General features: G+C 36.5%; 1 long non-coding RNA gene across 2 annotated transcripts in view; it reads right to left on the bottom strand.

Moving 5' to 3' along the window:
- Positions 1-582: 582 nt before the first annotated feature.
- Positions 583-16,901, bottom strand: part of LOC111769353 (uncharacterized) — a 29,022-nt gene continuing 12,703 nt past the window's right edge. The window contains exons 2-6 of one of the 2 annotated variants that reach the window (XR_011430064.1): positions 10,672-12,450; positions 8,852-9,036; positions 8,502-8,539; positions 7,777-8,032; positions 583-3,195 (exon numbers count right to left, since the gene is read on the bottom strand). This is a non-coding gene — a long non-coding RNA (uncharacterized lncRNA). The remainder of the gene's footprint in view (positions 3,196-7,776; positions 8,033-8,501; positions 8,540-8,851; positions 9,037-10,671; positions 12,451-16,901) is intronic. The other variant, XR_011430065.1, reaches the window with a different exon arrangement.

Below are 16,901 nucleotides of genomic sequence, written 5' to 3'. Positions count from 1 at the left end.
CACCCCAAGTGTGTCAGCTTGCTCAGGATGCCTGCTGACGGTCTCCATCATCCTGTGTTAGATTCGTTGTTTCCTGGAATCCATGTTTTCCTCCCTTCCTGTTTTATCTCCTCTTTTGAGGAAACATCTCTGATAACTTCCTGGGAAAAGCTGCATGGGCAGTAAAAACTTTAAAATCTTGATGCCTGCAAATGTCATTAGGTCATTGTCACATTTGATATAGGCTCACTAGGTATATCAGTCTAGTTGAGAATTATTTCCCTTCCACATTTTTAAGGTGTTTAGCTTTCAGTGCTTTTTAACTTTCAACGATCTTTAGCTTTTTAATCTCCAGTAATCTAAAAAGTTACTCATTCAGCAGTCCAATAACATTCTTACTCCAGAAATTTTACTTATGAACATTTTTTTTCCTTTCCTCTCCTCTCTGTATGCTTTTAGGATCTTTGTTTCTAGAGTCGTAAGCTTTCAAAGTTATATGCCCTACCTCAGTCTTTTTAAAACTATAGTGCACTAATCTGGAATATTAGTGTTCTTAACTTCTGAAAAAAATCTTGAATGATTTCTTTGATAATTTCTTCTCTATTTTTCTACTCTCTCTCTCTTAAATGTCTATTATTCATGCTCAGCTTCTTAAACTGATTCTCAAATTTTTTTCTCCTTTCCCTTCCATTTGCTTTTCACTTTGTCTTACTGTTTTTTATTCTAGCAGGTTTTCTCAATTATATCTTCCAATGTTCTATTCGGTTTTCCATTTCTGCTATCATTTTTAAAAATTCCAATAGCACGTTTTTATTCTTAAAGGTTCTGCTTTTATAACTTTCTCTTCATGTTACATAGTGAAATATCATCTCTCATCTCTCCAAGGCCATTAAATAAGTTTTTATAATGTTTTATTCTTTTGTCTTTGCTAGTTTTGTTATATCCTAGTTCTTAGAAAACTAAGACACAGATAAAACAAATTTTTTAAATAAGTGTTTTTCTCATCTGTGAGTTAAGACTGTACTTGACTTTTTTTTCCCTTGGTCAAAATTAGGTCCCGCAAAGCTGATAGGAAGTTCCACGTCCAAAAATGGGTCTTATTCCATGCTGAGTATTACAAGAGATTGGTCAGCCAGTGTACCGGTTAGTTTTTGCTGTGAAATAATTCATCTTCAAAATGAGTAGCTTAAAATAATAAATCACTTATTTAGCTCATGATTCTGTGGTTCAGGTGGAGTCTGAGCTGGCCCAGCTGATCTCTCTGGGTTAGCTCATGCTTTTTTGATCAACTGCCATGTTGACTGGTAGCTGGATGATCTATGATCTCTTGTGTGGCGGTTGATAGGCCGTTGGCTGGGGCATCTTTGTTGTCTTCCTCTCACCTTCCAGCAGGCTAGAATGAGCTTGTTCATATGGTTGTCTCAGGATTCCAAGTGCACCAAGAGAGCAAACTCCAGTGCGCGAATGGTTTTTAAGCATCTGTTTTGTATCATGTTTGCTAATGTTCCTTTGGCCAAATCAAACCACATAGCTACCACACATTCAATGGGTGGGGAAATTGTCCCCGCTTCTTGATGAGAAGCTCTGCAATGTCACACTGCAAGATGCAGGGAGGAGAAGACTAAGTTGCTATTTTCATTAAATAATTTTTTTTATAGTTTTTTATACTCTACCACAGAAATGTTCCCAGCTGTTTTGTTGGATATTTTTAAATTTTGAGTTCTGTAAGCCTTTTCTCTTAAGAAAATTTCAAGGGAATATAAGTCTAAATACTGCTGTTTCAAGCATGGTGTGGGGGGTGGCTGGAAGGGTCTTACCAGTCACTATGCCAATTTTCTCTTAAACTTCCTGTATTCATCTTGATGCCCCACACTCATCTCTGCCTATTGACCCTGAATCAAGAGACCGCCTGGCTTAGCCCCCTACTCCCCCAGAGTGTGCTTCCACTCTTCCGATAGTGTGTTAGGGAAGGAGTTGTCTGGCTGTGTAGACAGTAGACAAGGACTTAAATAGAGACGGAATGTACCTATGATGCAATAGTTGGCTTTTGAGCAGGATTTACTTGATACTATTCTTCAGAAATAGTCTATGGCTAAATCCTTCCCTGATGTTCAGTCCAAGACATTCCACAAAAGTCTGGCCATCCTAAGTGCACTGGATCAGGTAACCGAGTTGGGAATTCTTCTTACGAAGATTTCCTGCAAACTCCCCATTTTCCGCTCCATCTGCATGCAGACTTTTTAGAGGCACCAGGTGCCTGCAGCCCTGGCATCTTACCAGCGTCTGCAGTGCTATTCCAGCTGCTGGCTTTGGATTGGCTTTCCTCTGATGTGCTGGGGTGGTTAGCCCTCCTCTGTACACCTTCCACATTTCAACCTTTTGTTGCTATCACCTTGCTATCATCTCCTCTCCTGTTTTCTTTGTTTCTGTGGGTTTTAACCATATTGTAACTTTTACAGGAGAAAGCGGAGGAGATATACATGCTTCCTTCCTTTTTTTTTTCTTCTCACTTTTACAAAACTGCAACCAACCATTTACATATAATCTGGTGTTAGAAAACCACTGCCTGGTTTACATCAAAGCCAATCCAAAATGAAATGTGCCCTTGATAAATGGCAATAAAATATAGTTCATGATTATTATTTCTATTCATAAAGTTATTCATTAGAATATAGTACGAAGTTTTCCATCTCATATTTAATAGAGAAACTGCTCCTCAGTGGGGGTATTTGTCGATATTGCTTGGGCTGAACGATATGTTTCTCATTGTAAATATTCTTGAAGTTTTATAATTCTAATCTTAAGATTAAATGTTAGAAAGTTAAATATTAAGTAATCTATAGAATTTGAACATAATAAAAACCCAAACTTTCTTTACACTGAGATGGGTTAACAACAATGACAAAAATACAAAACTCACAGATATCTCCAAATCTTAAATTAATCAGAAGAAAGAACTGTAACAGAAATTTCATAAACTAGAAAGATTACGTGCACGTGATTAGAATTAGTCCATCTTGTAAAAATATGTTAATTATGGCGTCTTAGTTAACTTGGGCCGCTATAAGAAATATCATGGACTGGGCAGCTTAAACGACAGACATTTATTCCTCACGGCTCTGGAGGCGGGTAAGTCCAAGATCAAGGTGCCAGCAGATTTGGCATCTGGTGAAGGCTTTCTTCCTGGTTTGCAGACAGCTACCTTCATGCTGTATCCTGTGTATGCATCAGGGAGAAGGAGAGAGAGAGAGAGATGGATATTGTCTCTTCTTAGAAGGGCACTAATATCATCAAGAGGGCTCTCCCCTCCTGACCTAATTACCTTCCAGAGGCCCCGTCTCCAAATACCATCACATTAGGGGTTGGGGCTTCAACATATGAATTTGGGAGGGATAAGATTTAGTCCATAGCATATGGTCATTTTTAGTGAAATTTATTTATATAATACATCTACACATTTCCACACATAATGTATATTAGTACTTTTCAATACGCTCAAACTCAACTTTAAGAGCTGTCATGCAAGCCATTTTATAATACTCTAGAGTTTCCACAGTGTGAGTTTCAGAAATTATTTTAGGTGCGACTGGAAAGAAGATAGATATTTTTCCTTAATTTCCACATGTACATTGGATGAAAAAAAAATAGGAAAAGAAGAGTTGCCTTACCATGATGTATTGGGGTTTTTTCCCCCCTTTATTTTGACGCAATTACTTTGACTGGTCTTCTTGGCTGCCCTAAAATAAACTTTCTTTGGATTTGAGTTAGCTTGGTGCCCTCTTCTAAATTCTTTTTCATTCTCAGTACCTTTATCTAAAGAATGTCTGATTCCCAGCAGAAATACACAAACGTCAGCAGGGTTTCTTTTCAGTCTGGAACAGAAACTAAACATCCACAAACTTCTCTGGAGCCACTGACATATTGACTAGTAAACTTAGAATTTATTTCCAGCAAAGACAAGTGCAGGGTGTTGACTTTCTCCAAAGATGATATATGTAACTGTACACGTAATCGTGTCCCATAAAGGAAATAGCAAAAGATACACTATAAGACTTTTGAAGGAAGGTCAGAAGTTAAGTGGTAGCAGTAGATTCTAGTTGACCAAGGAAATGGCTTAGAAGGGGACAAACACTGAATAGTATCTGAGAAAACTGGGGAGAATGCCAAGATTTATATCCTAGATGTTTAACTAAAATAAGAAGTAAGTTAACGTATACTAAGAAGATAGAAAATGATCTTGGTCTACCAGGCAGAGGGTTAGAGTTAGCTGCATTAAAAGAACAAAAGTCTTTTTGAAAATACTGTTTTTCATATGAAAGTAGAAGTCAGAATTGGAGGGGCAGGAAGGCTGGCTTTCTCTTCAACTTACAAATGTTTAATGGCAACAGGTAGAACTAGATTTCAAAGAACCTTATCTCTTGCAGGTTGCGTTCTCAAAGAAGCAGATTTTTAAAAATTTAATTATTTTATTGAGGTCATATTGGCTTATAACATCGTGTAATTTCAGGTGTACATTATTATATGTCAGTTTCTGTATAGAATGCATCGTGCTCACCACCAATAGTTTAGTTTTCATTGAAAGGAGCAGATTTTTGAGCTGGAGTTTAGCATGTAGGATGTTTGTTAAGGACTCTTCTTGGGATCAACACCTGGGAAAGGGAGGGGAAGAAAGCAGGAATGAGTAGAGGGAAAAGTCAGGCTTTGTGATGGTCACAGTTGACCCACAGGGAGCTCTGGTGCTAGAATGGTCTTTGGCATTGTCCCCAACTGGGCTGAGATGCCAGGCCTTTAGACTCATTCTTTGATGTAGAAATACAGATTATCCTTTTTTTAGGATACCTGCCAAAAAATTCTTATAAAAATTTGCTTAGTATTGGTTCATACTGTACAAAATATTAAATGAAGAACTATGGTTAGGCGGTCCAGGAAACACTGACTGGCTAATGAAAGGACATTGGACCAGGAACTGAATTACTTGGGTTCAGATCTTGCCTCTGCCACTAACTGATTGTGAAAGCTCGTGGTTCTTAGTCTCTCTTTCTAAATGTAGGATGGTTCATTAGAGATATAAAATATAAAAAGATCGTTTCCTACATTCTTTAATAGGTTATTTGTCCCAATATGGAGATATGTTTATGAAAAAAAACCCTAGATATCTCAAATATTATCTTTTCTATTTAAAATGTTCTTCAACCAAAGCTTTAATCAGAGAGATGAACTTCACTCAGGAGCTTGAATTCTTGTTTCTTATTTCTCTTACTATGAGATGACCAGCCCTTCAATAACCTGCACCTTTTCAGTCTACCCCAAACAAAATTATAAAATGAATTCCTTATATTATTCATCTATTTCAGAAAGGATACAGCAAAAGTTGTACTGCATTATTATTTTGCTGGAGGAAAATTGCAAAGCACATATGACATTGATGAAAACATAATCCCAAGGTTTATGTAACAGGAATGATTTATGAAAAAGACAATAGTAAAACATTTGAAATGGATTTCTAAGTCAGGGGCTTGGGGCGGTGATTCAGAGGATTTCTGCAGTGGCAATTCCGATCACTCGTCACTGCAGAAACCGGCAATGTAGAGAACAGATAAGCAGATCACCAATCTCAAAAGATTTACTATTACACTTAGAGAGCTGTTGTGGCTTTTCTAAATCAAGATATGATAAGTCTTTATGACATAACATGGAATACTAAACCAAAGCAAAATTAGCCATCAAATAAAAAATAATCATATCCATTAGAATATTAATTTTCACCAATTCCTACATATATATGTACAAGGATGTTCATTGAAACATTATATAGAGTAATTAGAAATGTAAGTCACAGACACAAATGTGTTTCATTATTACGCAGTGTTCCAGTGTTGAGAGGCAGATTCTGAACTGGAGATTAGTGCGTAATATATTTATTAGGAGGTGTTCTTGGAATCCATACCTGTGGAAGGGAAGGGGGAGAAGCAAGACAGGGTAGAGGGAATACTCAAGCTGCAATGTAAGCCTGACAACAGCCTCTGGAGCCAGAATGGGCAGCCAGAATTGGCCCATTTGGATGGAATGGCCAAGTCTTTTTACCCCAGTCTCCATCAGTCACTGGAGATCGGCTTCCCTGGGGAGGGTGCTGCTCTCTGCACTGAGGCCATCCTTGCAAGCAGCGCCAGCTGAAGGCTTTCTGCCAACAGCACTTCTAGCAGCTGGGGCTACAAATTCTCCATTGGGAGGATCTGGATGGCAGATCTCCCTGTTCACATGCAGATCACATTATGGGTTTAAATATCAACACATTAAATAATATAAACAACAGTACATGATCTTTTGCTAATTGACCTCTATGTACTTTAGTTTCCTCATTTTTTAAAATGGTCACTTTTATACACAGAACTGTTGAAAATTAACACATGTAAAAATGCTTAGAATACTCTCTGTAATGTAGTGCCCATTGTATGAATGTTAGTGATCATAAAATAGTAATATACCTTCCTGCATTCAGAGAGGGTGAAATCTTCATAGCTCGTCTCATCCTAATAACTGTTCTGTACATTTAGGTTTTCCGTCAACTGGAATGTTTTCAAGGAAAACATTTCATTGATTATTAACTTAAAAACTGAAAAAAAAAAAGACCCTTAAAACTGCAAGCTTTTATGCCAGTAGCCCTTAAAACTTCCACTGTTTTTTTTTTTGTCATGTTTTTAATATGTCCCCCTAGTATAAGTATCACAGTTTCTACACTAATATTTTAAAAATTCTTTTGTCTTAATCAAAAGCTTTAGGAAACTAAATGCAGAATCTTTGAAGATGTAATTTGAAAATTATAAAATATAAACCTAGAAAACTTGAGCAACACAAAAGCTAATTGAAACTAATCTAGAAATATAGATTCAGCCTTAAGGCTTAAAACCTAGCTGGTTATGTGTGTTTGCTGTATACTTTGGCAGAGGTGGGAGGGGTTTGTTTTGTTTCAAAATAACTGTAGAAGTTAAAGAATGTGTATGATTTTCTTTGCCTCAAACTAATTTATATGTAATATTTGTTTTCCGAGGAATTGACTCAAGGGTTCTTATTTCAGAGCTGCTTTGTTGGTAGGAAACTTGGCAAAGAGCTCTGCAGATAAAACATATACTGGTGGGGGAACCCGCAGCATCTGGGCCAGCTCCCTGCCCCACTTGACCTTTCTCCTCCTTTAAAAGAAAAAAAGGAGAGGAAAATTTTGGATGAGACAATTTTATGAATGACCTTTCTCCCTACCAAACTCTCTAGACACCCAACAAACTACCTGTCTCTGGAAATAGATACTGAATCAATATACTTCTGTATGTACTTACGGAATAAAATCAAGTTACGTTGTTTTATTGACTGCTTTCCCTGAGACAGTCTAACTTCGATACAGGATGAGACCAAGAGGCTTACTGTGCCTCTGCTCTTTAGTTTGCCCCTATTAAGAAAAAGTAGAGGGCCGGCCCAGTGACGCACGGGTTAAGTTCGCATGTTCAGCTTCGGCGGCCCAGGGTTCACCGGTTTGGATGCCCGGTGCGGACATGGCACTGCTTGGCAAGCCATGCTTTGGTAGGCATCCCACATATAAAGCAGAGGAAGACGGGCACGGATGTTAGCTCAGGGCCAGTCTTCCTCAGCGAAAACAGTAGGATTGGCAGCAGTTAGCTTAGGGCTAATCTTCAACCAAAAAAAAAAGGAAAAAGTGGAACGTTCTTGTTGGAGAAATCATAAACTACAAGAGAAATTACTGATTTTTTAAAGGAAATTTTTGAGAAACATAAACATGCTCTATACCTTTTCGTTTTTCCAGGTTAAGCAAGCTCAGTGTCCTAAGAACTTTCAGACTGGTGAGATGTAATAAAAGACTAAAGTCAATGATGGGCCATGGGGAGGACACCACCAATACTTCTACAAGAAGAGCTTCCATGGCGACACAAAATTGAATAAGCTGGTGGCGTGGACATTTTCTGTCCCCAAATCATAAAGTGAATGAATCAAACACCAAGACCACTGAGAAGAGTTTCGCATTCAGAATCTGTACATTCCTCTGCTGAGGGAACACAAGCGATTATGTCAGCTAAAATGGCAAACAATCACACATCTCCCGAATTGAGAAATGAGAATCCCTGACATGAATAGATACACACAGGTAGCAAGAGTGCTTACAAACATCTCCCTATCCTATAGTTAAAAATGGAGTTTGCTAACTACAGATAAAACCTAGAATAAATTATAACCTAAATAAACTAAGTTCTCAAGTACCACCCCAAATTAACTAAGTCAAATTATTCTCAAACTAAAAGATCTATGAATTTCTTTTGGCACCAGAGGGTCAAATATAAAATGCCAGCTCTACACTACTCCGTGCTCTGCAGATTTTGTTGATTTCATTATTTGACTAAAGATATTCTTTTACTGTAATCTTTGTATATTTTTATTTAGCCTGCAACAGATCTAGAGCCAAATAAAAAGTTTTTAGATACATAACATAGATATATTAGTAATAAGATATTACTCACATTTATCTTCTTTTAAAATGAAGAAACTTTCATGGAAACTATGAGGAAAGGCATATAAGGGGAAAACATGAGGACTGAATAGATTGCATTTGTCTAGATTGAAAAGAATGTATAGGAAAATAATTGCCAAAACAATAAGAAAACATACTAAGCTTAAGTCATATTACTTATAGTTTATTTATATTATAAAGCTTAAGTTGTATTACCTATGATTTAAATATTTATATTGTATAGCCTTTATTTAATATTAGAAATTAATACTATAAAACATACTAGTTAAGAAATTTGCTCAAAATCAGTGCTTAACATCCCAGTCGATTTTCTTAAACATTAATTTTTCTCCAGTTTACCTTTTTGTGTGTGTGAGGAAGATTTGCCCCGAGCTAACATCTGTGCCAATCTTCAGTCTTCCTCTACTTCATATGCCTCCACAGCACTGCTGATGAGTGGATCCGAACCCATGAACCTGGGCCACCGAAGTGGAGTGCGTGGAACTTTAACCACTTTTGGCTGTGGGGCCAGACCCCCAACTCACCTTTTAATCAAGAACATTTTATAATTAGAATGTGTGCTGACTTACTAAGAAAAAAATAGTTTTTAGAGCTAAACCACTTGAATCCCTTTGTGGTAAGTTTATTTCAAAAATGGCAGCGATTCTCCATTTATTCCTATATTCATCCCCTTTGCAGTGTGACTCAGTAACTTCAAGGAGTAAAGTTAATATCTTTACCCTTTGAATTTGGATTAAACCTGGGACTTGCTTTGGCCCAGGCACCCAATAGTCATAGTCAACAGTCAGCAAACAGCCAGACAAACGAGTGAGGCCATCCTCAAACAACCAGCCCTTAGCTTTCCCACCAAGTGAATACAGATGCTGGAGAAAGCCCACCTTTGATTAGCAAGGCTGGCCCAGATCAGCAGTGCCAGCCACCTGACCTGTGGACATAATTCACAACACAGGTCTCATTCACAAGTGTTTGGCATTAAGGTTTTGCTATCTGTGGCCATTTGGGTTGCCAGAGTTAGCTAATCAAAATACAAGATGCCCAGTTAAATTTGAGTTATTTCTAATTAGCTATGTATATTACATTCAGATAAAATAAAATTTCCACAGGGCATGTCTATACTGAAAATTATGTCTTATTTATCTGCAATAAATTATAAATATTTAAGTTACATACTTCTTTCTTTAACTATTTCCCCATTGATGTGGCTGTATGGAACGGTTCCTTGTTTTGCACAGCTTGCTTATCAAATTCCTTGCAGTTACAATTATGCTCCATTTCCACTGTACAATAGTTTCTACTATTTTCATATCCAGCTTATTTTGTTCTTTGGTCCATTGAGCATTCATTAATGAGAAAACCATCAACATTAGCATCACGAGGTAGTATACTGAGCACTTACTGGCATAAAATTCACAACTCTGAGAAAGGACTTTCGATTTGATTTGTTGAAGCACATGACACTATTTTTCATGGCAAAACTTGGTTTTGCATTCTTCAAGATAATGTTGCATATCTTGATCAACAATTTTTTAAAATGTCGTTCACTAACAAAAATGAGCATTGTTATCTATTTTTATTCCATTCCTCTTCAGCATTACACATATGATTTCATATTCTCATGCTGGAAGAGTATTTTCTAATATCCGTATACAAGAATCTAATTCTTTAAGGGATGAAATGTATTTCAAAAGATAGTCATGACTAGTACCTTAACAATTACACTCTTCAAATCAGCATCTATTTTCCTATTCATAAGTGCTGTTGCCTCTTTTAAGAATAGCCTTGACACTGAACATTTTTCATTAATTCTTTTTCTAATACATTCAACTAGTTCCTTTAAGCACAGGAATAATTCAGCAACACTGTTTGTTCTTTTTTCAATTTGCATGATACCATTGTTAAAGCAATCATCTAGGCTTCATATAATGGATTATTAAAAATGTCAACAAGAATTTTGAGGGCCTTTTCAGAATTAAAACAGATTTCAGAGCTTCAAAGAAATTGAGGATTCTCTCAACTGCTTTTGTTAAAGAGAGCCACGAGGGTTTTGAATGTGAGAGAATTAAAGAACGCTGAAGGCCAAAGTAATTACAAAAATTCTTGAATCCTTCAGTTTGAACAAAACAAATGCTGAAGTGAGAGAATAATTTTATAACACTTACTTCAATGTCAATAGGGTGGACATCCAATGATGCTCCAGGAGCGTTATCCGAATATGGACAGAACAGCCAACTCCTTCCAAAGAATCGCTCATGTTTTGCTTCAACTTTGAATAAACACTGTTTTCACCTTTAAGCAAACATTCTCCAAATTTATATTCGTATTACATCCACCAAAAGCAGTACATTTTTTCTCACTAACTGCTAACTTAATAAGAGAGTCTGCCAAAATTTCTATTGTTTCTGAAGTTCCATCTTAGAAACAAGACTTTTTCATAGAAAAATATTGCATGGGCAAAGGGAAAATTTTTTCTGCATTGTGATTACTTGTGTCCACGGTTTATGCTGTAAAAAGTGAGATATTTATATCTTAGATAATCTCTATAATAATAATAGAGTCAATACTTTTTTTAAATTATTGCGGTAGATTTTGTCCTGGCACTTGAAGATTTGCTTGCAATTTTGGAATCAGAAAATACTTCTGGTAGTAAGGCATTCAGTTATTTGAGCTGAAAGAATGACGAAATAATTTAGTGGGAAGGGCCATTACAACTTTTCTTTATCTGAATTTCTCTTCATAAAAAATTTTTTGTAATTTCTCTCTTTCTTTGGCACTAATTGAAGATCTCAGCTGGAATATGCTGGCCTGTGTCTGACTTTCCATCATTTTCAACACTGAATTAACAAATGTATACTGCTCAAAGAGCTTCAATAATTCTTTTTCCTTGTTTAATGTACGTCCACCGTTCAGAAAATTTATCACGAAATGTACCCTTGCATTTTGGGGTACAAATACACAAATAAAAAATAGATAACAGCAAGCACTGCAAGAATTGAAAAGATTCCATTTGATAATCTTGCAGCCGCATCAGTGCATCTGTTATTTCAGGAGTGCAAACTCATAGCTCACTGTAATTGGCTTGAACCATCAGAGTTCCAAGCTAACAATATTATGACCGATATCTGATACAAAAAATGGTTAACTTCCCGTTTGCCTGTATTTTAAGACACCAGTGCAAAGCCAGAGGTTATCTTCTGTAACGTTTTGGAAAGCCTGCCGTTCCAGGATTGGTGCACTTTCAGCAACGGGCGTGTTTTTGATGGACTTAGCTGTGTTAGTGTAGGGCACAGGAGTAAGGCTGCTGTGGATTGGCTGACCTTCAAAGTCACCAGAGTGAGGTGCTGGCTGATTGGCTGTTGTCTAGACTCGTCCCTGGTTGGCTGACTTTCAAAAGTTTTGGGCTATCGTTCATTGTCTAACTTTCCACAGCCAGACTGCTGTTGACTGGCTGATTCTAGAGCATGTGCGCATATGGGAAGTTATCTCAACTCAATGGTGGTTACTTGTCACGACTTAGCACTCTGGCTAAAAACAAAGTCTTTTTCTTTCCTTTCTTTGAATATGAAAAATAAGTGCTTTTAGTTATCAGTGCCCCCTGTTGATCTTCCCTCATCCAAAACTGCAGGAGAAACATAAAAGATCGTCCAGATCTTTATTTGTGAAGTTGTGTCTTTCAGCTAATGTTGTCATTTAAGTGATTTAAGCATCAATTACTGTGGCAGAAAAATAAGTCTGTCATACAGGACGTGTTCTGTACATGCAGGACACCTGATCCAAATCCTCATCTTTGTAGTCAGACAGCACCAGTCTGCTCCTTCTTCCACAAGGGATTTCCCCGGACATTTCCTTTTAGTTTTCATGCTCTTTTCTGAGTTTTGTCTTATTAAGGTGAAATATCCAGATACTCAACTCCATTTCCTTGTCTGACCAGGCTAATAAGCCTGTCAAAAAAAAGAAAATGGGTTTAGTTTAAAATGACATTTTTGTGATGCTGTGCTGGCCATAATGAATAACATTTCTATTTTCTGTACTTACAAACTGTCCCATTTCTAATTTGAGTTAGCGTCTTACCTGGAATTTATATTGTAAGCCCTTAGTTTTGAAAATAATGACTTCCTTTTACCATGGTCATTGGTAGTTGCTTTCCACCATCCCTCAAAGATAATGGAATGAGTGCAGGCATTTCAAAGATTTGGGGCATTCCCATAGAGTCCAGACGTGTAGTTTTCTGGGCCATGAGCCCCGGGCTCTTACAACCTCTTCCTTTTACAACTCCTTAGTATATCTTGTGTTTCAATTCCCTCTTAACAACTTCTGTACCCTTTGCAATGGCAGTTTTGAAAATCTGGGATTAATTCTTATGTAACAACTGTTTTGTTATGGAAGAAGCAATGTCTTCCTAGATAGAAAACAGCTGTAAATCATGTTTAACCATTTATTTTAATATGCTTTTAGTACTCTTGTGATGAAAGGGGAAGTCTCATAGAGGCATCATATTTTGTACATTCTAAAAGTATGCATGACTCCCAGATTTTTTCAGAATTTCTTTATTAAAGTACTGTTAAGTTTATTGACATGGTGTTTGTAATGAAAGCCAAAAATCACAATATTTTTACTTCCTTTTGTTACGTTCCAAGGAAGATCTTACGTTATTCATAACATCTAAATGCTGCAACTTGACCTTGAAATAAAACCCAAATAAATTGTGGAAAAGCAAATGATACCCACATTTTGTTGCTGATCGAGAGTTACTGCATTTCACACATAACATTTTACTTTTTATGCATAACATGTTATTTTAATATATTTTTCATTTAGTTGGTAGTATTTAATTTAAATATTTTCCCATGTTAACAACTGGCTTTAGTTATGGGCTATGTGTATTTGAGTGTTTGTTATTGATTTTCAATATCCACATAGTAAATAGAATGTCACAGCTGTTTTAAATGTAAAATGCTTAACTTGGCAGACAATAGTTTAATGCAAAATTGTGCTTCTAGTGATAGAAACTTCATGAACTAATTGCTGATAACAAATTTGAAAAAAGAATTAAGTGCGTATGTAATTAAAATACATAGGGAAATATACTTGAGAAGATTTTAAAATGCCAATCTATGAAGTTCCCAAACTTTCCATTTTTTTAATTCATAGTTTTGCCAGAGACATTTTGAATTATATCAGTTTTCTGATCTTATGATATTAAAAAAAAATCACACACAAGACCTCAATATACATTCTACTTGTTCTTCCTGTGTAACAAACCACCTCGAGTTTAGAGCTATAAGCAGCACCATTTTATTACCCTCGTGGATTCTGTGGATCAGGAAGTAGGAAAGGGCACAGAGAGGACAAATCTTCCTTGGTCCACGATGTCTGGAGCCTCAGCTGGGAAGACTTAGGAAAGGCTGTGGCCTTGAACAGCTGGGCCGTGGAGACTTACTTCCAAGATGGCTGCTCCACTCACATTCTCGCATCTGGGCTGGATCCATTGACTGGAGTACCTACACGTGACCTCTCCATGTCATGTGGGTTCCTCAGAGCATGGTGGCTGGGTTCCCCAGGAGGTACTTCCAAAGAGCGAGAGTTGGAAGCGAATCAGGCAAAAACTGCATAGTCTTTCCTGACCTAGTCTTAGAAGTCACAACACATCACTTCCACAGCATTCTGTTAGAAAGAAGTCAACTAAGCTTGGCCCTGGATCAAGGAGAGGACACAAAGACACGACCTCTCAGGGCAGGATTACCAAAGAACTTGAGGACATATTTTAAAACTACTGCAATGTATGAATAATATGCGATCATACGCCAGCACACTCATTTTCTTATTTTAAAATATCTAATATCGTCTTTGTCACAGGCCATCCCTATGTTGACACTCAGCAATTCCCATCTCCTGGGGTTCGCGTCTTTGTGTAACCCCCTCTCTTTGTGGGCAGAATCTGAACTTGCTTCTGACTGGTGGAGTAAGGTGATGGAATGTCATTTCTGTGATTACATTACATCATCTGAGGCGCTGACTTCGCCAACTGGAGCTGGATACTTTCCTGTGGGCTCAATGAAGTATGTGGCCACATTGGAGAAGCCCACATGGCAAGGAAGTATGAGTGGCCCCTAGGACCTGAGAGTGGCTTCCAGCCTCCACCCAGTAAAATGTCAGGACTTGTATTGGTATAGCCACAGAACAATGGATTCTACCAACAACCAGAATGAACTTGGAAGTGGATTCTTCCCCTGCCAAGCCTTCGGTTAAGAATACAACCTTGATCAGAGCCTTGTGAGACGCTGTGGAGAGGACCCAATTGGGCTATGCCCAGACTCCTGACAGACAGAGCTGTGAGATAATAATGTATGTTGCTTTAAGCTTCTTAGTTTGTGGTAATCTGTTACACAGCGACCAAAAACTAATACAATCATATTGCAGCTTCCCACGTGTGCTGTGGTTTTGATCATATAAAGTGACTATATGATTTTGTCATCCAAACCGAGATCATTTTGAATTTTAAAAGTGCACTAAAAGTAATTAAAGTTATGTAAATTTTGAAATATTTATTTATTGATCAGTATATTGGTGCACCTACAAAATATCTCTTTGCAAAAAGTACTTTGTTTTCTATAAAAAATAAAAATATACATCCAAATAGATTGAAGCAAATAGATTTTGTTGTAGTAATTATCTGAACATTAAATGAACTTAATCCATTTGTTAGTCATATCTTTCTGTAACAGCATATCACTGATATTGTCTGAAATGTGTGTGTGTATGCTTTTCCAATGTATATTCCAAATATAGATCAAAATTTTCCATGACACTTCCACATTATTTTCCAAAGATATATATTTTGTTTAATAAAATTGAAATTTTACCTCTTTATTGGACTCTTCTTTATGAATTATAATATTTTTTTAATTGAGAAAATAGTTTTATACAGTTGCTGAGGTTCTTGGTAAACTCAGAAAAAAATCTTCTAAATAGAGAATGTTCTCAATTACTATATTTTATTCAAATTTTAAAATCTTTTAACCCAACTAATTATAAAGTACTGTCTTTTTAATTGCATGTTGAATACTTATGCTTTGACAAAGAAATTTGCAAGATAAAACTCATCCAGCAAGTTGTCTCTATGAATATTTGTTCTTTTATTCAAGTTCAATATCTGTCTTTCAATATGAACATCAATATCCCATCCAATATCTATTTTGTTGAATATTTACAAATTAAATGTTGTGAAAGTACAAATCTTATCATTTAATTTTATTCCCATACAGAATATGAATTTATTCAAGCAAACATATGAATTTTATCAAAAGATTCTTCCCCAAATTCAAGAAATCACAAAACTCAATGACAGAATTTCAGACAAATCTTATACAGCATTTAACTTTCACTATTTTCCTTGAAGTAGTAAAGATAAATAGCAAAGATTGCTCTTTGCAAGCTTTATTTTCTATAATTGCAATTTGCTAAGATTTTCAAAAGTTGAAGTCTTGGACCCTCTATTAATTGAACATGTGTATTAAAGATTTTCAGATCTTTTTGAACAAAATGCCATCATGATTTAGAAAGATCTTTTGCAGAAACACTCAGTGCAGATTAGAGACTGACGTTGATTCACGGCTGTTCCCAAAGACTCTAATATTCTAAAATCAGACCAGAGATGACCCCTGAAGAAGGACTGTCCCTCTGCTGTGCTGCAGGGTTTGGTTGGTTTGGGTTGATTCAGCATCAGTTCATTGCAAAAAAAATGTGGTTTCAATGATATATTTCCTAATATGTGTAAATTTTGACATCCATATCTTCAATTGTGATTAGTAGAATATTTCCCCAGTTTGGCCACATTCATGTATTATTTGTGCTTCACAACCAATTCCAAAGACACTTTTTCCTCCATAGGTTCTTTAGTAAGAACGCTGCTTTTACTATACTGCTGTGCTCCACTGAAATTTTTCTTTGTATTACGGCAAAAAAAAAAAAAAAATTATCTTCGGCGTTGAACTTCGAACTGAACTTATAACAGCATTCACAATAAAGTCAGATCTTTTATCTTGGAGGAGTAAATATCAACAGCTTGACTTTGATTCCATGAATCAGGTAAAAAACAAAACCAAACTTCTGTGGTAATTAGCTGAGCTGCTTTTCTATTTGAAATCTTGGAAGACAATGTAATAAACAGGCCTCACTTACGAGTTCTCTTCCTCACGGAGTGAATATATTAACAGCCCTCTCTTTACTATCCACATGGGCAAACACACACACACACACACACACACACACAACCCCCCAAAAGTCCTATAATGTAACTCAGAATAGTCATTTATCTAAGTGAAAAGTCATGCTCTATAGATTGATACATATATCAGCTCTGCACTTGCATATGTTTAGATGATGTCTTTGG

The sequence above is a fragment of the Equus caballus genome, chromosome 20 (assembly GCF_041296265.1).
Source record: "Equus caballus isolate H_3958 breed thoroughbred chromosome 20, TB-T2T, whole genome shotgun sequence".
NCBI lineage: Eukaryota > Metazoa > Chordata > Mammalia > Perissodactyla > Equidae > Equus > Equus caballus.
The sequence above is the reverse complement of the archived record's forward strand: the minus strand, read 5'-3'. Positions and strand labels throughout refer to the sequence as shown.